This window comes from Silene latifolia, chromosome X (assembly GCF_048544455.1).
Source record: "Silene latifolia isolate original U9 population chromosome X, ASM4854445v1, whole genome shotgun sequence".
Classification (NCBI taxonomy): Eukaryota; Viridiplantae; Streptophyta; class Magnoliopsida; order Caryophyllales; family Caryophyllaceae; genus Silene; species Silene latifolia.
Window position 1 is genome coordinate 40,492,352 of NC_133537.1, and position 17,453 is coordinate 40,509,804.

The following is a 17,453-nucleotide window of genomic DNA, read 5'->3' on the forward strand; positions in this document are numbered from 1 at the left end:
CGATCGAGTTCTTCATTAACAGTTGTGTTCGATCGAGGTAAGTTTTCACTCGATCGAACTGTTTCCTCAAAATTTTCGCTCGATCGTGTGGTTTGAACCCCTCGATCGAAGCCTTGAATTTCATGTTCACTCGATCGAGTAGAATTGCCTTTCGATCAAGTGCTTTCTTCCTCAATTCTACTCGATCGACCCCCTGAAATCAGTCGATCGAGTATATTCTTAGTGGTCGGCTCGTTTTCAGCAACAAATGACTGCTCATCATCATTTACATCCTTCCTCGGGTCTGAAATATCCCTGTTAACAGATAATTTTGGTCCTTCATATGAACGACCACTTCTCGAATTAATCAAATTTACCGTCTCGTGTGGATTCTTCTCACATTGAGACGACAAATGACCCTGTTTCCTCGTGGACTGGTTCGCGGCTAACTGAGCAACTTGAGTTTCAAGTGACTTGATGGATGCTTCTTTCTGTTGGTCACTTAGTTTCCATTGCTTTGTCAATGACTGGAGCATTGACTTTACCTCACCTAGCTCACTTACCCCACTTGAAGATGATGCGCCGTGATTCGGTGGAGGAAAGGAAGGAGGCTTTTGGAAGCCTTGTTGAGCTTTATGAGGCGGGACATATGGCTGCTGCTGCTGTGGTGGAGGAGTGGGATTAAGAACATTTTGACTTGTCCACCTCAAATTGGGATGGATTGCCCCTTGGTTGTTATAATAAGAACCTCCTCCTTGCCTATATTGCTGAAAGGCAAGAACTTGTTCTTTCTCAGTAAGACAGTCAATAGCAGTATGACCGTCATCACTTCCACACCTCTCACAAATTACAGTTTCCTGTCTAGTCAACAAATGAACTGTCTGTGGCTCCCCAGCAGATTGCAGCTCTAATATATCAAACCGGGCATTCATGGCTTCCAACTGAGCCACTACTGCCTTATCAACTAAATGGACTGTTCGAATACCATCCCGTGGGTTCCCATATTTAGCACAATGGGTCGCCATCTCCTCAATAATGCCCCATCCCTTATCATCATCAATATTTTTCTGAAATCTTCCGTTGGATGAGGCGTCAAGAATAGCTCAATGGTCATCATACAACCCATTATAAAATTGGTTGCATAAGAACCATTGATCAAAACCGTGATGAGGAAGAGACCTCACCAACTTCTTGAACCGACACCAAGCTTCATAGAATGTCTCATCAGGTGCCTGCTTAAAACTAGTGATCTTTCCCATCAGCTGATTAGTGCGCTGCGGAGGGAAGTATCTTTTGTAGAAGGCAAGTGAGAGGGTCTCCTAGTTGGTGATACCAGCAGCTGTATGGTCAAGATCGGTCAACCACTGACGGGCTGAGTCAGTCAGAGAAAAAGGAAATAGCACTTCCTTTATCTTGTGTTGAGTTACTCCCTTTGTAGCGGGAATAGTAGAGCAGTAATCGGTAAAGACCTCCATATGCTTCCTTGGATCTTCACCCGCCCCACCCCTGTACAGGTTTCTCTCCACCAGATTTATATAAGACGGTCGGATATCAAAAGTGTTACCGTCCTCAGTTTGGAGGTTGAAACCTTTACGAATAGAGGATGCTTTAGGCTCCGAGTGACTTGCAATGTTCGGCATCTTTACTGGTTCTTTGGCAGAAATGAGATTATCTTCTTCTAAATACCGGTCTTCTGCAAATAGAAAATGTTGTAGCTCAGGTTCGAAAGTACTCAAGTCTTCCTTTCGAAGTTCTCTTTGCAGACGGAGTCTATGCCGAAATAGTCTTTCTGGCTCAGAACCAGCTGAAACTAACTCCGACCTTTTTGACCTGGGCATACAAAACACTGAAAGAGATAAATGAGAACTGTCTCAAGGAAAAAAAATTCCCTGACACGGATAAAAATAAACAAAAACAAAAACAGATAGGGCTATTGCCTCCCCGGCAACGGCGCCAAAATTTGACAGGCTAGTCGTGTACCTACCAAAAATAACCAACTGGCATTAACTAATATAGCTAGGGAAGTCGGGTCGATCTCCACAGGGAGGCAAGATATCTGTTAAAGGTCCGCTTATTTAAGTCACTAAATGGGGGGTTGAATTTGGTTTACTAAACTAATAAAGGTTTGAAGGAAAGAGCACTAAGGAAAGAGCAATAAAGGACATAAAATATAGTAAAGATGATCAATAGAGAGGGAACATGTCAGGATTTCGGTTCACCACGATAGTCTAGTGACTCAACTGCAAATAGCCTAGATAATTCACTGTGAGACGGATGCGGGAAAGGTCCTTCCGGTCCACTTTCTATCCTAGATTTCCACTAACTTAACTTCCGTCCTCGTCAGGGTAGTCTACTGTTCATAGCAGGTCTATTTAGTCCAATCTTCCGATCCAGGAGTAAATTTAACCAGATTAAAGGGTAACTTAGAAGCGTGCACTCAACTAAGTAGGTATTATAATTAAATTGCCATGGGTACATATTCTCACAAATAAATCGTCTAGCCTATTCGCTACATCTTCATAATCCTACCATGGATTCCCTAATCCCAACATGAATGGATTTAGCTACTCATATCGTTAATGATGTCAATAATAACAATAATGAATGAACTAATAGAAAACATGATGGAATAACAATAAAATTGCATAAATGAAATTAGGGTTGAAATTGATGATAAGAGAAACAAGGGATTAAAGTAATAAAAACGAGATTAAGATTAATAAAGAGAAGAGAGATTACAATCACAAGAATTCCAGCGTAAAGAACAACCAAAGATCCAAGCAAATAAATCCGAGAGCAAAGTTACAGTAGAAAAGTTTAAGGGAGAGATTAAGAGAGTAAGAGTGGCGTTCCAAGATGAGTAAAATGTAATTATAGCCTAATTATTGAAAGCTTAAATAGAAAAACTAAAGTCTTCTCGAAAATAAGCCCAACATGGGTTAATTAATCCCGCGTGACATCAAAACCTCTCGATCGAGCAGTATAAAACCACTCGATCGAGGACTTCAGCAACAAATTCTCTCGATCGAGTAGAAAAGTTACTCGATCGAGGAAACCCAGAAAACAGCATTACGATCGAGTACATTAAAATACTCGATCGACCTCTTCAGCACCCAAAACCACTCGATCGACCAAAAGTCTTCTCGATCGAGTGTTCTTCCTCCAAATCAGCTTCAAACTCGTCGCCGACTGCTTTGTTGACTATTCCTTCACGCATCCCAATGCATAAGTCCCGCTTTAACATTCCCGTCTCCTCAAAATGCATACAAAACAGGACGAAAATAGTACGATTTCACCACTTTCAGGTTCATTTCTGCAAAACAGACAAAACAGACCAAAGTACCCAATTCGGGGCATATTGCAATACAAAACAGTATAAAAATGCATATAAATACGTGAAAAATAAGACTAAAAAGACTATATAAAATGCACGTATCAACAGTTTGGGTGATTCGACAAAAGATGAAAGTGGCTCAGGATCGACAAAGGAGTTACACAGACCTACATCGCCGTGACATAAAGTTTCAGGTTGGAGATAAAGTTCTTCTGAAGGTATCTCCTATGCGTGGGGTTATGAGGTTTGGTAAGAAAGGGAAGCTAAGCCAGAAGTTCATAGGGCCATATGAGATTTTGGATCGTGTAGGAGAGATTGCTTACCGGTTAGCTTTACCACGAGCTTTGGATCGGGTGCATAATGTGTTCCATGTGTCTCAACTACGGAAGTATGTGAGTGATCCTTCCCATGTAAATGAGGTGTAACACCCCAATTACTCAGGAGCATTTAGCTAGACATTCCCAAGTAAATAGAACTGTTACCATCTCGATTTCCCGAGGTAGTGAATAACAAAGTCCAACTCACCAAAGTACTTTAAATTAAAACTTTAACGATTACATGTTTATTACAAATTAATCGACTAAAACCTAATATAAATTAATTACAACTCGCAGCGGAAATAAATAAAGTGATAAAACATTCTATTTGGTCTAGACTAATAGGTAGGTTGTCCAAGTCCTCATGCATTCCCATAAGCTCCCAAGTCAGCTAATCTTTAGTACCTGTCAAATCTGCTCCCCATAAAACGGTTCACCGCAGGTGTTCACGAATACACAGTCAACCGCAAGGTTGAGTAGGAATAAATACTAACAACAAAAACATACGATAAATAATCCAATTTCCTTTTTTTGCATTGCACAACCCCCTGACAACGTGCTCCTTTCTTTTACTTACTCGTTACACTAATCATCCCGCCAATCCCTGGCCGGGGCAGCCTCAACCCGAAGGTGAGTAAACACACACTACATTATCAAAAGTTAATGTCTGCCTCAACATATAGTTGAGTAATATCCACCAGATGGCCTGCAGACCAATCTGGGGCCTGCCTCGAGTAAATACGATAAATATCGTCTGCCAAGAATAAATCTGAAATACGTCACCCGAAAGCGCTTACCATGACGTCTGCCAATATAACCTAAATAATAATCTACATCACCACGAAGGGATGTCTGCCAGTATTAAACTGAATAACCAATGCAATAACAGTAACTCCATCATAACTAATCCAACCAACATTTACAATATAATTCTCCCCTCCAACAATTTCAATGATATCAACCAACACAATTCTCATATGATCAATTCACTTTAATATAAATCATTCAACAAACATTATCGAGTAAAAGTTGAGTAGGATTTATCCCTACCTGATAAGCAATTCCAATTAAGCAGCTCAAGCAATCCAATAAATAAAGCAATCACAACTCGATTATAATTTCTTCACAAATTGACCTATCATAAATATTATACTTTAATTGTTAATTATTCAATTCATTATATTAATTATTCAATTATAATTTAATTATATTAATTATATTCCGTATAAATTATTTTTACGTAAAACCCGTGTTAATAAATAAATAAAAGGTCAAGCCAAATCACAAAACCCAAACCCCATGATCATACGTGAAACACTTCAACCTTACACACCCATATACACGGTTTAATAACCGTGTCCACACCCCTCCAAAACCCGTCCCAAACATCCCCTAAACACCCTCACTACCCACGGCCAACACCACCAACACCACCACCGTACTTCATCCTCACTCCAGCCACCTCTTACACCCACCACCAGCCACCAACAAGCCCCCAAAACAACCCACGAACAGCAGCAACAGAAACAGCTACAACCGACTATAACCAGTCCTTATACCCCTCTAACCACCACGGCACACCCCTTTAAACACCATCAAACCACCAATGCCGCGAGCCACCATCACCCTCTCCTCGATATGGTGGCCACTGCCACCACACCATTCCACGACATTCAATATACAAGTCCCACAACACCAACAGCGCACCATAACAACAACATCAAACAAGACCTTGCAATCCGTACAACCCTGAAAACCACCACAAAAGCCACCCTTACCACCACCACTGATCACCAACCAACTCTCCTATCTACCCTCGACACAACCACCCCAAAACCTTTCCAATTGGGCCACGGCAACAAGGGTAAAAATCGGTCTTAAGAGGTCTTAAAACAACACGCACTAATCCCCTATTTAGCGAATTTCGGCCACCGCCGTCGCAAACCTCCATCTCCGACCACCACCTAACCACCACGGTGGTCGACTATCACCCCTGGTCTCAACCCTAGTCACGGTCAGGTCTGGTTCACACGCAATAAGGGTCAAAAACCCATATAACCGATGATACACACACCCTCCAACACCTACACGAAAACCCATAAAAACACCCCTATCCCGCCGGTCATTGGTGGTTAAACGGAGGTCTGGCAACCCTCTGGTGGGCCACGGTCACATTCACGGTCAAAGCAAGTCCTAACGTGGTCTAAATAACAAGTTATAACGAAGCGAAGTGTATACATGAGACGGTCTTAAAGTATTACCTTGAGGCGATAATAAAATTAATTCCTTTGCTTTTCTCTTCCTTAATTCCTTTATTCTTTCTTTTAGATCTCTTCCTTTCTTCTTTTATGAATTATTTTCAGATTTATTATGGTATTTATAGTCTATATTTAGAGAGTATATGAGGCCAATTAGGAAACTATCATAATTACCTTATTCTAATTATTTTAGGAATTGCCATTATTATAATTACTATTATTATTATTATTATTATTATTATTATTATTATTATTATTATTATTATTATTATTATTATTATTATTATTATTATTATTATTATTATTATTATTATTATTATTATTATTATTATTATTATTATTATTATTATTATTATTATTATTATTATTATTATTATTATTATTATTATTATTATTATTATTATTATTATTATTATTATTATTATTATTATTATTATTATTATTATTATTATTATTATTACATATATTAATCTTACCATAAGTAGGATTTCCTCATACAATATTTACTAATTTATTATTGCCATAACTTTATTATTATTATTGATATAATTATTATTACCTTTACATATTATTATTTCCATATTATATTATTATTAATTCCTGATATAAATCCCGATCACACTCATACTAAATTAATAAGTTTCGGTCCAATTAACAATGGCACATGGCCCAACACTTAATTACTAGCTAAACCCAATTCCTGACTTGGATACTTATTTTATTATTCAATTAACGTCTTATTTGTAATTATTATTAGAAATGTCTTTAGTAAATTATTAAATTACATAAATTACTCTCATAAATTATTATCAAAATACCACTACTACAAATCCAGGTAACTACAACGCCCCTTTAACAACGATTATTCACGAAAATCACAATAGACGTTGTAGAATGTATGGCGCGAATTTTACTAAAATTAATTACAACGTGTATGGTTATAACAACCGTTGTTATAAGTTTTAACAACGGGACACACATGCACAACCGTTGTTAATAATTTGGCGCAAAATTGACCCAAAGTTAGTGAAAAGTTATCACAATGGGTACTTTTGAAACCCGTTGTTAAAACTTATTTGACAACGGTTGTTGTTTTACAACCGTTGTTAAAACATTTTAACAACGGTTTTTCTTTAATAACCGTTGTCAATACTTTCCATACTATAAACCACACAAACACAAATCAGCTACAGCCACAAAACAAAAACCTTTATACACAAACACAAACACAGCAGACAAACACAAACACAAACACAAACACAAACACAAACACAAACACAAACACAAACACAAACACAAACACAAACACAAAACACACACTTTCTCATCGTCTCTTTCTCTCTTTCTCATCGTCGCTTTATCTTCTCGCCGTCACTGTTGATTTCATCGTCTCTTACTTTCTCTAATTATCAGGTAAATCTCGCCGTCACTGTTGGTTTCATCGTCTTTCATCGTCATTATTTTCTTTTTCTAATTATTTCATTTGCATGTATGTGTTTTTATCGACCATTATGTTATTTCTTTAAATATTATTCGCTTAATTAGCTAGTAAAACAAATTAAATAAACTAAAACAAAGAAGAAGCAAGATGATAGAGAGGAATGCATGATAAACATCATTAATATATATATATATATATATATATATATATATATATATATATACATAAATTTAAAAAAAAAAATTACATTAATAAAAATGCAATTCTAATATTTTCATAGAGAGTCTTATTCTCTTCTATGATATCCGTCTCTCCTCCTTGGCTATTTGGAGGTTCCGTTCAGCAGTTGCTATATCGTCATATAGCTGCAACTGCTGCTGCTCTATCAAGCCATCTTTTTTGGCGTCCTTCAGTATGGATCGAGCATCCGCAAGGTAGCTCCTGAAACTTTCCTCAATGTGGAGCAACCGGCGGATGAAATGGTTGTTGTTCTCGATCATAGTAAGAGTCTTAAGGATGATATCATTCATTTTGTTGATGGAGTTTTTAGTTTGTTTGAAAGATTAATAAGGGTTTATTTGGAGTTTGTTTTAGCAGTTAGGGTTTGGAGATGTGTAGTGAGATAATGGAATGTTAGTTGAGATAATGCATGTATTTATACTAAGCAATGTATGGTTTGAGTTGTTTTTTTAATTAATATATATGTTAGGAAGTTGTGCCATAATCATCATCATATCTCTCTCTGCTGCTTCAAATCTTATTACCAACCCTTCTCATTCCATATTGTTCATTCATATGCACAGGGATGGCAGTAATAATGCATGTATCGGAATTATAACGGGCCGTAATTATGCATGCATCTAGTAATATTTAATTTAATTTTTTTTTATTTTTTAAAAACAAACAACAACGGTTATTTATAAACAACCCGTTGTTATAACTTTCCCCTCAAAATTGAGTCACACTTTCCACAACGGGTTTTTTTAGTTAAAACCGTTATTAATAGTTTTAACAACGGGTTCCTTAAGAAAACCAACCGTTGCTAAAACCTTTTACAACGGACGCATTAACAACGTCCACTTTTTTATATAACAACGGTTTTTAACCGTTGTTATAGCCTATATATGTAGTAGTGTACGGAGTATTACAGGTGGAAAACATAGAGTTGGATGAATAATTGTCTTATTTTGAGGTGCCAAAACAGATTCTTGATCGCAAGGTTCGGAAAACTAGGTCTGGGAAAACGGTGTTGCTTAAGGTTCTATGGTCTAATCATGAGGTTGAGGGAGCGGTATCCGTCTCTTTTTGATCGGGTATGTGTGGTTACGGGGACGTAACCATGATTGTTTTAGGGGGGTAGGAGATGATCGCATAAGGTTTTGGTATGGTTTATGTTAGTTTTTGTACAGTTAGTAGTTGTTGTGAGTCGGGTTGAGTTGTGGTTGGGGTTTTGTTTTGAGTTCTTGGTTGTGTTCTTGTGTCTTGATCGAGTTAGTATAGTTGTTTTTGAGTATGGGTTCAACTTTAGGGCGGAGTTCCTTTTTAAGGAGGAAAGACTGTAATACTACGGTTTTATGTACTACTCTATCGAGTAAGGCTTACTCTGTTGAGTAAGTGAGTTTTGGTTACGAAACAGTACACTGTCTGATGGGTACTCGATTGAGTAAGTGTGGCACTCGATTGAGTAAGGGTCACTCGATCGAGTAAGTGACTTACTCGATCGAGTAAGTCGGTTCTACGAGTTATTTTGCCGGGTTTTGTTAGCAATGCGAGAATGATATATTAACGCTTCTGTCAGTTTCTTTTTCACTTTTTACCTTTTTCTAAATCTCTAAAAACCTTAACAAAGTTACGTTGCTTTTTTCTTCGCGTTGCTATCAAATCCTAAAGGATAGAGTTGTCGGATCGTTGTGTTCTTTACGCCATTGAGTTCGTCGTATTGTGGGTAAGATCCTTATACAATTTTTATTTCTTTTCGTTTATTTTGTTTAAAACCCTAATTGGGTATTTCGGGGGATTTTGGGAGTATGATGTGCATTAGATAGTAATTATATGATTATGTGGTTATAGGATGTGATTTCGTAAAGGAGCAGTTTTGAATAACTAATTGGGACGGTCTTGGTTGTTTGCTTATTCCAGGTAGGGTTTCCCTACTCGGTTATTGATTACATGGTTTTGATGGTGGATTGTTGTGGCTGTTGATACCGTCGTCAGGTACCAAAAATAAAATACCTAGTTACTACTAACGGAAGTCAGCGGTAAGTGGGGTCGATCTCCACAGGGAGACGGTCACTATTCACTTGTCTACTCGGTCTATCTAATGTCACAGTGTAGGGGTTTGAATTGATTTAATTAAACTAACGAGATTAAGGCAAGAGGAAATAAAAAGAGAGATTAACAATAAAAAAAGAACTAGGATGTCGGGTTGTCAATGAACATCGGTCAATTGCAGCTAAGGTCACAGATCAGTCAGTTGTATCGGTCTAAGGGGCAACAAATATCTCCTTCCGGTCTCAATTCGCCCTAAAACACTAATAGCTTAGCTTCCGCCCTCACTAAAGCATCCTATTGCTCATTACAGGTCCCACCCCTTCCAACCTTCCGGTCTAGGTCAAGGCTTACCAGAGTTAAATAACCTAATTGCGAGGACTCAATTAGCAGGATACAATTAAAGCAGTGATAAACAACAGAGACATAATAACAATGACAGATCTGCAAACTAATAAACAATTAACCATAATCATCGACTCCCCTAATCCTAGCAGAGAGAATTAGCTAGACATAATAAAGGGAAGAACAGAAATAAAGAGAGAAATAAACATAAACATAAATAAAGGAGAAAAGGGAAAGAGAGAAAGTTACAGTAAATCCGGGAAAAAGGAGAGGAAAGCAATAAGTAACAGTAACATGGAAAAAGTATTGTAAAAGTGGTGTATGAGATAGGGAAGATGGTTACAAATGACGTCCCTCTTTCTATTTATAAGAAAATTGAACTTTTATTTTACCTAATGACGGATTAAAGCTAAAAAGGCCCAAGCCCAATAGAAACCACTCGATCGAGCCCTTTTAAACTACTCGATCGAGTAAACTAAAATTCAAACCACTCGATCGAATAGAAAATCTACTCGATCGAGTAAACCCTAAAATGCAACTACTCGATCGAGTAGAAAAAGGACTCGATCGAACATAATTGTACTCGATCGAGTACTTTCCAGCGCACAATTCCTGCTTCGCGCACTGAAATTCAAACGGGTGCCATTTCTTTGTTACTTGGGAAAACAGGGCGATTCCGGTGGCGTTAGAAAGCTAATAGGACAAGCTTTTATTTCCAATTAGAATCTCCTGAATATCAGTTGTATAACTCTAGATATGGCTCTTCAAAATAGGCTTTAGCAATTTAAAGTTCTTTCTTTGCTCGCCTAGCTATCTTTCTTCTTTGCGCATCTCAAAATAGCTACATTCCCGCTCCAAATTCACTCTTCCTCCAAATGCATGCTAAACGGACGGTAAAAGGCTAGATTTCACTACTTTCTGGTCCATTCCTACAAATAGAACAAAACAAACCAAAGTAGCATATTCGGGGCATTTCGTAGCATAAAACTACGATAATAGAATAGAAATACGTGCATAAATAGGCCAAAAAGGACTATATAAAATTCACGTATCAAATCTCCCCAAACCAAACCTTTTTTCTTCTTCGAGTAAACTAAATGCAAACTAATGGAACGGAAAAGATAACTCAGAGCTAGCTACAAATACCCACTTAAACCAGTTTAATGCAAGCAAACTAACACTTATAGCAAAGCAGTCAAATGCAAACGAGTTGTAAGATGTTTATAATAAAGCTGAACCGTCGACCTTGCAAGACCTTTAATAATGGACTCTCACGGGTCACTCTTCTCTCATGAAGCAAAGGGTGAACATATATATGTAAGAGAGAAAGAAAAATAGTCGCTCACCTAAACTACGACCCACATAAACATGCATGCAACAAAAATGATAGACGATTCAAGTACTACACATACATTCCAACCAACAATGTCCCTCACAGCCGAGGGCTTACAAATAGTATAGGAATAGTGAGGTTCAGGTGAGAAAAGGCAAAACAAATTATGGAAATGTGGAGGTAAAAGCGTCAAGCTAGTTCCTAAACAAGACCATATAGGACCATTCAAATCTCAGCTGTCTAGAAAATAAGGTACAGGTGCCCTTCATTTGGCACACAACTCACTAACCAAAAACACTATCTCCTCAAAAAATATGGAATAAGACGGAGGAGTGAGACCGTCACAAGATAGAAATAAGCACAGACGGACTCAAAATGCAAACCAGCTAAGATACTTTGATTTCCATTCTTTTGGTTTTCTTCCTCTACACGTGATTCTTGATCTTTTTCATTTTTTTTTTCTCACGTTTTTCTCTTTCTTTTTCAATTTCAATTCTTTTTTTTCTCTTTTCTTTTCTCCCTCCTTATATACACCAACTCCAATCAAAATACACACGGCCAATCTGCAAACGGAAAGTTATACCACAAAAGACAAACTAAACTAGCTTGACTAGGCAGGCTGAGTTTTGGATGTAGCTAATGGGTCAAAAAAGCAAGATTTGGCTTAAGTGGAGCTAAATGGGTGAAAAATATAAGAAAAGGGGAAAATATGTAAGCACCTCCCTGCATGTGACACCGACCACAAACCCGAATGTATGCATTTGACAAGAAATCAAATGTCATAAAAGTGCAAAAATGATAAGCATGCTATGCAAGGAGTACTACTCTCAATTCCTATATAAACCGGTCATGAATGACACCAGATATATGAGCTTTAATCCTTAGAAATTATAAGTAGTTTGCCAAAATTTTCAGGTCAAGTCTATTCGTTCAGCTAAATTTTAACATAAACTCGTAGATATGCAATAAGACAAAGCTAAAAAGAATAATAGTTTATGCAAGGCTTAAGCAAAAAGATAAATTAAAGTGCAATTTCATCACGAAAATCTACCGTTCCGACTCAACCTATATGCAGAAATAAACGTGAAATTTTTTTTAATTTTTCGAATTTTTTTTTTTTTAAAGTAAAGAACAATGCATATGAAATATGAAAATTAAACGTGATAACAGTAATGCAATAAAAGCTGAATGCAGACACATATATGGATGCATAACCTCCCCAAACCAAACCGTACAATGCCCTCATTGTAGCCAAAAATAGGGAAAGGAAATGCAAACTAAAAAGGAGAGTGAAGATGCCAAAAACTTACAAGATAACGCGAAGTAGGGACCTCCCCAAACCAGCCAGCAACATGGGAGGTCACAAACAGCTGCTAGACATCGTCACAGGAAGCGAATCAAGGCAAACCAACTCGATCGAGTACAATGGGCTGTAGAAGTGTTCGATCGAGAAAGAAGGGCAATCGATCGAGAAGACACATTATTAAACACACAACAAAAACCGAAATGTTAGAAAAACAACTAAAAAGCGTAAATTCCGGGTTGCCTCCCGGATAGCGCTAGTTTCAGACAGGTCCCAGCTCGACCTTCTTTTCTTCGAGCCTCTCTAAATTAGCCTGGTCAAAACAGATCAAAGCGCGCAACAACCGATCAAACAGCTGCGCATGTGCTACACAAAACTGTAAGTAGCACCATAGTAGAATAATGACATAGGAAAATAACATGTAAAAACGTTTAAGCCTAACAAATTTCCTATGACAGCTCCTAAATTTGTCCACAAAATAAAAGAGCTCAGGAGCAATTAATAATAACTTAGGGTACCGTTTCAGATTAACAAAATTAAGATGTCAAGAACGGAGAAAAATCGTTAAATTACTCGACCAACTGGGAGGGGGTATGGCATTAAAAGAAGAAACACGAGTCATATGAGGTAGCGTACTATTAATATCGACAACAATAAAATTATCGCTAATTACCTCAAGTGGGTTGCTCTCAATGTCGGAATCAATGACAAAAGAATGTATTACCTCATCCGCGTTAGGAACAATTATCGACTGAGCTGTCTTCTCGTCATCCTCCTCTGTGAATACCGTCCCGTAAATCGCAGCCTCAAGCGCATCCAGCTCGGCCTTGAAAAGAGGCGATTCACCGTAACCATTATCATCATCAAAATCGTCATCTAGAACGAGCCCAAGTGACGTTGCATTGCTCTCTCTGGCCAAATCAGTCGATCGAGTGGAATTATTACTCGATCGAAAACTTTCCTCATGATTTTAACTCGATCGAGCACATTGAACTGTTCGATCGAACATTTTCTTTGATAATCCACTCGATCGAGCACTATTACTAGCTCGATCGAGTGATCTTTGCAATGCATCACATAAATCTTCATAACTCGCTTCATTTTTTGGATAGAGCTTCGTAATCCGAGTCATCCAAATCATTAATAGCGCCAGGCAACTTGGGTCCTTCATGGGAAAGATCACTCTCGGTAAATTATACCTTCTCTGGTTGCCTACTATTTGACTTAGCAGCTAGCTGAGCTATTTGAGACTCCAGCTCAATTAGTTGAGCTTCTTTATGTCTATCATCTTCTTGCACTCGGAATGCAAGTGCCTTCATCAAAGATTTTAGCTCCGCAATCTCTTCTTTCTGTCTATCAGGAGGAGGAGCTTGTTGTTGCAGTGGCCAGACAAATGGAGGCTTTTGAGAGCCTCGTTGATAAGGTAGATGTGGTGGCACAACTACAGAAGGTTGACTAGCTCGTCTACGCTGCTTGAACGCATAGACCTCGTCGTTCTTAGCTGGGCAAACAGCTGCATTATGCCCAGTAGCACCACATCTACCAGAGTAAATCACCTGCTGCGCCATATAATGGAACATAGGTGACGGGTCAAAGGTACTCAAGCCTTCCCTTTGACGATCTTTTACCTAGAACTGTCTAGGTAGGACCTGTAGGGCCTATCAAAACAGCACTTAAAGAAAAAGATTAGAACGGCTTCAAGGGATAAATCCCTTGAGGCTAAAGACAGACAATATTTAAACAAGTAAATAAATAGTTGCCTCCCCGGCAACGGCGCCAAAATTTGATACCGTCGTCAGGTACCAAAAATAAAATACCTAGTTACTACTAACGGAAGTCAGCGGTAAGTAGGGTCGATCTCCACAGGGAGGCGGTCACTATTCACTTGTCTACTCGGTCTGTCTAATGTCACAGTGTAGGGGTTTGAATTGATTTAATTAAACTAACGAGATTAAGGCAAGAGGAAATAAAAAGAGAGATTAACAATAAAAAAGGAACTAGGATATCGGGTCGTCAATGAACATCGGTCAATTGCAGCTAAGGTCACAGATCAGTCAGTTGTATCGGTCAAAGGGGCAACGAATATCTCCTTCCGGTCTCAATTCGCCCTAAAACACTAATAGCTTAGCTTCCGCCCTCACTAAAGCATCTTATTGCTCACTACAAGTCCCACCCCTTCCAACCTTCCGGTCTAGGTCAAGGCTTACCAGAGTTAAATAAGCTAATTGCAACGACTCAATTAGCAGGATAGAATTAAAGCATTGATAAACAACAGAGACATAATAACAATGACAGATCTGCAAACTAATAAACAATTAACCATAATCATCGACTCCCCTAATCCTAGCAGAGAGAATTAGCTAGACATAATAAAGGGAAGACCAGAAATAAAGAGAGAAATAAACATAAACATAAATAAAGGAGAAAAGGGAAAGAGAGAAAGTTACAGTAAATCCGGGAAAAAGGAGAGGAAAGCAATAAGTAACAGTAACAGGGAAAAAGTATTGTAAAAGTAGTGTATGAGATAGGAAAGATAGTTACAAATGACGTCCCTCTTCCTATTTATAAGAAAATAAAACTTTTATTTAACCTAATGACGGATTAAAGCTAAAAAGGCCCGAGCCCAATAGAAACCACTCGATCGAGCCCTTTTAAACTACTCGATCGAGTAAAATAAAGCTCAAACCACTCGATCGAATAGAAAATCTACACGATCGAGTAAAACCTAAAATTTAACTACTCGATCGAGTAGAAAAAGGACTCGATCGAACATAATTGTACTCGAACGAGTACTTTCCAGCGCACAATTCCTACTTCGCGCACTGAACTTCAAACGGCTGCTATTTCTTCGTTACTTGGGAAAACAGGGCGATTCCGGTGGCGTTGGAAAGCTAAGAGGACAAGATTTCATCTCCAATTAGAATCACCTGAATATCTGTTGTATAAATCGAGATATGGCTCTTCAAAATAGGCACTAGTAATTTGAAGTTCTTCCTTTGCTCGCCTAGCTATCTTTCTTCTTTGCGCATCTCAAAATAGCTACATTCCTGCTCCAAATTCACTCTTTCTCCAAATGCATGCTAAATTGATGGTAAAAGTCTCGATTTCACTACTTTCTGGTCCATTCCTGCAAATAGAACAAAACAAACCAAAGTAGCATATTCGGGGCATTTCATAGCATAAAACTACGATAATAGCATAGAAATACGTGCATAAAAAGGCAAAAAAGGACTTTATAAAATGCACGTATCAGTTGTTACTGTTGTTGATCTTTATTGTTTTGGTAATTGTTGTTGTTGTATAATTTGTTTTGTTGTGATTTTCTGTGGTTTGTGAGGCGCGTCCTCGGCTTAGTGGAGTCACTTGCGGGAGTGGCTTCACGCCCTTGATTCGCCCTCTGTGGAACCCGCCATAGGAGGGGATTTGCATATTAAAGAACTTGGGTTTTCGCTTGGAATAGATGAGCGGGGATTTGGTGGGTACGACTGCAGTCCCCCACTGGCAGCGTGGAATATCTGTTGCGATGGGTATTCTGGCAGGACTAAAGTGTGTAGTCAGGTGTGTGGAGATATGACGGAGTTGGGTGATCTGTGTGTTGTATCTTGTGTATCTTGTTTTGTGTAATGATAGTAGTGTTTTATGTCGGTCTTTAAGTATGCTTTTCCTAGTATTTGGTAATCGGGTATGATGTGGTAACTTGTGTGTTTTACCTCGGTTTGACAATTGATCTTAATGCATGGAACCCGAGAGTCAAAGAGGACCTTTCAAAGGTCAAGACAAGGCACAAGCGGCTCACATGTAGCCTAAAATCCAGCTGGGAGAAGTAGGAGTGAAGATTAGAAGAAATGAGAACATTTGAAGAGCTCTAGCTCTTGGAAATTAGAAGTCCAAAAATGCGAGCCTAGGTGCAGGCTGCGCAAACAGTCTTGTGTGCGCACGATTTGTGAGCAAGAACAGTCAGCGCAGCGCGCAGCCTGCGCAACTCTGTTTTACGGGGCTTCTAATCATCTTTTGGGCTTCTTAAGTGGAAATCTTTTTAGGTTTTCGTGAAGCCCTATATATACCCAAGAGTTTGAAGATCTAAATCATCATCTACCATCCTATCATCTCATCTAATCTCATATTTAGGGTTTTAAGCTTGTAATAATTTAGAAGACAATTTTCATTAAAGTTGTAATCTTTCCTTATTGTTTTGGGTTATGAAGACTATGAAAGGCTAAATCCTTCCTGGCTTAGTGTAATTCATCTAAAGTTCCCAACTTTGGTATTGTAAGACTCTTTTAATGTCTTCTTATTTATCTAATGATCTTTCCTTATGCTTTATTCTTATATTGAGTAGATGAATGTTAGAATTGATCACTCTTGCATCTTGTTTACCCAACTATTGCAAATTCTAAACAAATGGTTTAATCTATCTAGGATTATTTGGAGCAAGCTTGTTGTATGTTTATTTGGTTTAAAGGATTCATGCAATAAGTAGGAAATTTCGTGTCTTTTCTCATTTGTATGGTTTAATCTTGTGAGAATTGATCCTAGCTTCTTGTCTTAGCACAACTCTTAATGCTCATGTTTGATTTGCACTCATGGTTTAATAAATTGTTGATTAAAGTTGGAGGATATACATGGATGGTTTAATTTGTGTATGTTAACATCTTGACTTGTAAGTATTGGGTTGAAAATAAGAGGAGAGTTATAAAAGAGTCAAACTTTACTATTGTTGGTTACAAAGGAAGAATTGCACCAAGTCCTCTTAAATATTGAATCATCTTACTCACCAAGTGTTTGTTATATTGCTTGTTAGACTAAGATTGCAATTTTACTTTGTTTCATGTTACCAATCAACTCAACCCCCCCCCCCCTATCTGTGTTTATCGA

At 38.1% G+C, this 17,453-nt stretch overlaps 1 non-coding gene across 1 annotated transcript; it reads left to right on the plus strand.

Annotated features, from left to right (window-relative positions):
* Positions 1 to 1,137: 1,137 nt before the first annotated feature.
* Positions 1,138 to 1,243, plus strand: LOC141625282 (small nucleolar RNA R71). The gene has a single exon (XR_012535070.1). It is a non-coding gene; the product is annotated as a small nucleolar RNA R71 (small nucleolar RNA).
* The last annotated feature ends 16,210 nt before the right edge of the window (positions 1,244 to 17,453 follow it).